Raw genomic sequence first — 5,721 nt, 5'->3', positions numbered from 1 at the left:
AATGTCCTTTATTAAGAGTGCAAAAGTTTGTGATAGAAAGAAGCAGAGAGAGAGAGAGAGAGAGAGAGAGAGAGAGAGAGAGAGAGAGAGAGGAGAGAGAGAGAGAGAGAGAGAGAGAGAGAGAGAGAGAGAGAGAGAGAGAGAAGAGAGAGAGAGAGAGAGGAGAGAGAGAGGAGAGAGAGGAGAGAGAGAGATGAGAGAGAGAGAGAGAGAGAGAGAGAGAGAGAGAGAGAGAGGAGAGAGAGAGAGAGAGAGAGAGAGAGAGAGAGAGAGAGAGAGAGAGAGAGAGAGAGAGAGAGAGAGAGAGAGAGAGAGAGAGAGAGAGACGACAAGGCAGGAATCTTTCTGGAAAGTGGCAGCTAATTATGTAATCATTCAACAGGGCCACATCTTCCTCTCCTCCAATCAGATCATCCAATGCCCCCACCCTGGCCACTCCTACGCTTGACCACTTTCTCTGCCCTTCCTCTCTGTCCAGTTGTGAAAACACAGATGACCCACTTAGCATGGTCCAGTAAAAACACACACACACACACACAATATTTGTTTTATTTTAACCTAAAACATTTCATAAATACATTTATAGTAAAATATTATGGGGAATGGGAATGAGAGGGCTACTACACAGTATTGGGAAGGGATCACAGTATGAGGCATAAGTTGAAGTGTTCGGAGGCTTGACTTCAGTGCAGGACAGGGGTTGAGGTGTTCAGAGGCTTCAGTGCAGGACAGCCTCATCATGGATGGATGGTATTGGAGGAGAGCTAAACTCTTCCACTGAGGGCAGGACAGGATTTGACTGAGAAGACAAAAAAACAATAACCAACACAGTTAGACAAAAGAGCTAAGAATGAGTTACACTGATGTGTAATAATGTGATTGTGTTTGTGTATGTGATTGACTCTACATACAGTAATGAACATTGACAGGGGTACTCACAGTGGCTTGGAGAGGAAACATTCAATGTGCCAGTGGATGAGAGGGCACATGAGACATGGCTTCAGTTCATGTCAGGAGAGAGTTGACACTGGTAGTGGAGTTGAGTGGGCATCACTTCTTAAATCAGGGAAGAGGAGGGGACTTAGATGTAAATACAAATACATTCCATTACAGCAGAGCCATCATAGGCTTGGGTATTATTTTTTGTACAACATTTGTCACAGTGTTGAGGTCATCCTCAGTTGTAGGTTTATGAGAATATAAGAATACATGCTGTAACAGCCAGATTGAACATTCTCATCAAATTCACGCCCATCATTATCTTATTTCCCAGCATGTTCTATTGCAGCTAGATTCTTTAGGATTGTTTTTAATATCTGTGTTTTTGCATGTACATTGATTGATTGATTAATCTTATGCCACACAAATATAAATAGCATACATTTTTCTAAACTAATCCAATCAGTTAGTTAGATGTATTGCACCTGTTACTGAAATGGATGTTCCAGTTTAAATGGTTTAGGTAGTCTCATTTGACAATCATTCTGAATGTAGGTTGTGGATGAATAAAAATTCAAACTATTGGCTGTCCTAACTCTGGCTGGATTCCAATAGGAATTACATATCACTTTGCAAGCCAGTGTGACTTACAGGCCTGATGTGGCCTGTAAACAAGCAGGTTCCTAACACCACTGCGTTGGGGTAAAACATGGCCATTGAGTGAAGGCCTTATGATATGTAATGTATTGTCATAAAAAGTCAAATTTTGATAACATTTACCTACAGTAGGAAGTCCACAGGACTGAAATCAAATGAATTTAACAACCATGTCTCTGTCACTAACAAATACAGTCATGGGTGGTAAATAGACAATTGACTCAAAAAGGCAAGGCACACTGGGAAAGTATATTGGGGGCGTGGCTTCGCAGGGGCATGGCTTGTAATCAGTTATTTTTGGGCCACCCATATGTGGAAGTGTTGTACTAGTGTAAGTGGTCTATGGTTGTATTAGTGACATTTAGAGTTCTGGAAATACTATGGGCATGAGAAGGAATGTGTGTATGTGTGTATGTGTGTATGTGTGTATGTGTGTATGTGTGTATGTGTGTATGTGTGTATGTGTGTATGTGTGTATGTGTGTATGTGTGTTTGTGCCCGTGCATGCGTGCCCGTGCGTGCCCCGTGGGCTTGGAGATCAGAGGTGTCTGGTGAAAGAAAAGCAGGTTGATAACCTTAGTTAACCCTTCCCCTAACTTTAACCTAAGTCCTAAACTTAAACCTAACATTAACCCTAAACCCTAGCCAAGTTAATGTTAGCGAACACACACACATATCATACATTTTGCAAATACATAACATATTGTATGTTTTATGAATTCGTAACATATTGTACGTTTCGCAAATTCGTAATATATAATACGAATTGTAATTTGTAACATATCATACGGAATGGGTGATGGTGGACATCCACAAATTAATACATACCATATGAAACGTAACATATCATACTAAATGGAGTGTCTCAGATTTACATACAGAATAATACAAAATGCTCTGAGTCCATGTTGCTCAGAGGCATGCTGCATGTGTGATTAGTTTTCAAAACAGTCAGGCACATCCTACAATTACACTATTATATTAAAATTGTTAAACTTGTTTGATTAAAATGATCCAATTTGGAATAAATCATGTTTTTCTGCAGGTGTTGTGTATGACTCAGAGATGGAAAAGGAAATGGACAGAACATTGAAAAAGGACAGAGAGCAAGAGAGAGAGGAAAGTAAATTATTAGGGCTCTATTCAATCTGTATCGCTGAAGTGTTACAGATTGTGCGATAGACATTGAAAGGTAATTTCCGATTGAGCCGACGTGTGCAGCATTTACTGTGAATGCAGTCTCCGCTAACACAGAAACATTGCCTTTAAATTTCACTCCCAATGTAACGCTGAACCTCATGCGATAAGGATTGAATAAAACCCTTCGTTTCCAGGGAAAAAAGGGACAATAAGAGGGAGGGAGCGAGCAAAAAAGGGACAATAAGAGAGAAATGGAGTGAGAGACAGAAAGAAAGAAAGGGGGAGGGAGAGAACAGAGAGAGAAAAACAGGGAGAGGAAAAAAGAGATGGTAGAGATGATAAAGAGAGAGAGAGATAAGGGAGAGAGAGAGTGGTAGAGGGAAATAATGGTATATAGAGTGAGTGCTAATTCAGCACACAGCTGCTTAGTGAACTCAGTGTGAGAGGTCTGTAATGGAATGCTCATACAGACGCCAGAGCCTCCTGTACAATATTAACAGAGCCCAACGTGCGTCATACAGCTCACAGCTGACCCGGGGTGTTTGTGTGCGGCACTCTCTCTCTCAGAGTCCCTCACTCTCTACCTCTCCCACGCTTTTACTATCAGTCTCTCTTTCACTCTAGTGTACTCTGACAGTTCAGTTCAAAGCTCAGTTCAAAGCCAAAGCTCTGGTTGGCGTGACTATGGATACAGCACCATATCACCTCAGAGTATCAGTTTTATATATAACAATGTGTCTGAAAGTGTAAAGAGTCGACTGGTTACTTTGGTGCAAATATAATGTAGATAACTATGCAGCATGCACCTTTCCTACAGTAGGTGTGGCATGAGAATGTGTGAAAAAGGGTTTCGTAGTGCAGTTACTTATCTTTCTCACTCCTCCATGCTAAACAAAGAACACACCAAGGTGTTATGTAAAAGTCTCCAAAACTGAACTCATAACTCTTGCACTGAGTTTCAGTTTGCACATGGTGAAGCCCTAGCATAATGCACACTTCTGGAGAATATAAAATGTTTCAATATCTCTCTCTTAGGCTCTGGGATGGTGTATTGTATTATGTTGTTGTGTTGTACTGTATTGTATTGTATTGTATTGTATTGCTGCATCGTATTGTGTGGTGTTTGTTCTATGTGTTAGTCACTTTGGTAGTTTGCAGTTTTGTGAATAGAACAGAATGTTCTTTCAGCCTTCTTCCTGCACTTTGCCTCAACCCAAAACGTCCACAAATCCTCTGGTATTCACACTACCCCAGCCAGATAATTTGATCTGAGCAATGACGCAAATGTGTGTGTGAACCCATACACACTCAATCATTAAAGGCTGCTTATCTGACTGCAGGGCATGTGTAAACCCCCCTTGTTTAACTCCCATTGGGGCCCTGTGTGTGTGTCCTGCGGCAAGCTCTGCACCAGGTTGAGGCTGTGTACAGATACTGGGCTGCATGCAGGCTCTTGTCTCAGCTTGGTATGAAGAGTTAATGTAGCTCTCTTTAGATTGTGTTTGTAACATTTGAGTCATTCGACCGGAGAAGTAGCTAACCTCCTCTTCACCTCCTCCCCTCTCTTCTGCTTTCAAACAAGGAAACTGAAAAAGAACATTCCTCTGTGTGCTTTCATCGTGATAAGTACTGATAAACTTTTATGGCAGGTTGTGTCTGGAACCTCATTTGAAATCCCACATATTCTGTGTGTGTGTGTGTGTGTGTGTGTGTGTGGTCCCAGATCCCAGAATGCTTTGCAAGATAGTCCAAACTATCAGGCTGGGAATTTCCTCTGAGTCAACCACTGGGCCATCTCTCTCTCTCTCTCTTTCTGTCTCTCTCCATCCCGTAGTAGGTTAGGTGAATTGGGTTAAGGTTAGAATAAGGGTTAGCTAAAATGCTACATTTGTCTCAGACGTGACTCGAACACACAACTTTTGGATTGCTAGATGACTTTTTGTCTAAAGTAACTACTAGACCAGGGTTCCCCAATTAGATTTCCAAAAGGGCCAAATTTGGTCAGGCATGCCAAGCCAAGGGCCAACATGTTTGTTTTTTTGGCGACAGTTTTATGTTTTATCAGTTTTCACTTCTATTGTGATTTTATAATTATTAGTAGTGGTGTTAGGAGTCACATAAGAGAAAAATGAAAAATACTAAATTAGTCCAAAACCAACTATTTAATTATGAAATGCCCCTGGAGCATATTCTGTGCAAACAGTCAGCAAACAAAAAGTCCAGCAAACACATTCACACACACACACACACACACACACACACATACACACACACACACACACACACACACACACACACACAGCGCCCACTTCTGTCTGGAACACCCATGCTTTGGATATCTGCGTTCAGACGGTCTTTCTAAGAGAAGAGACAGAAGGACAAACACAGACAGACAGAGATTTTTAGTTAGGTACTTTTCAAATGTGTTATCAGAATATGCCACATTAGTTTTTAAACTTTTAAAATATGTGAACCAAATAATATCAAGCTGTTAACAACCAAAAGTGTTTGATATTAATGTGACAATATAATTAATTAGCTTTTATTTGTGTATAATTTTTTTATTGCTGTGTATTAAGTTTTAAATTTGACTAACTAGTTGGATGCCATTTACTTTTATTTAAGCTGTGTAGCATATTTAGTAGGAAACATGCTATTAAATATGAAATGGTTATTTCATTGTAATTATTATTATACCACAAGAAGATTGAAAAATAGCAAAAAAATAATTGGATCTGGTTCACTCATTAATCAGTGAGAGAAGTGAGAGCGACGGGATGAGGCAACCTTTCTGATGTCAGGCTTGTATTCTGTTGTGGCAATCCTGAGGCACTGTCCAAGATGTGAATTTGAGAGTCTGTTTCTGTCCTGGCTCTTGATAGCATTCATTTAAGAAAATGCTGATTCACAGATGTATGTTGAGGGGAACATCGTGAGTAGGAGCATTGCAATATCTCTGGTGTTTTTAAAACGAGCTTGGGGAAC

The 5,721-nt window shown here is 40.4% G+C and overlaps 1 long non-coding RNA gene across 1 annotated transcript; it reads right to left on the bottom strand.

Moving 5' to 3' along the window:
- Positions 1 to 536: 536 nt before the first annotated feature.
- LOC311124440 lies at positions 537 to 4,948 on the bottom strand. The gene is made up of 2 exons (XR_014612753.1): positions 940 to 4,948; positions 537 to 799 (listed from the first exon to the last, which is right to left on the bottom strand). It is a non-coding gene; the product is annotated as an uncharacterized lncRNA (long non-coding RNA).
- Between the last annotated feature and the right edge of the window lie 773 nt (positions 4,949 to 5,721).

Source organism: Coregonus lavaretus, assembly GCF_964263955.1.
Source record: "Coregonus lavaretus genome assembly, contig: HAP1_SCAFFOLD_897, whole genome shotgun sequence".
In the NCBI taxonomy this organism is placed as follows: Eukaryota; Metazoa; Chordata; class Actinopteri; order Salmoniformes; family Salmonidae; genus Coregonus; species Coregonus lavaretus.
This window is presented reverse-complemented; position numbering and strand designations above follow the sequence as displayed.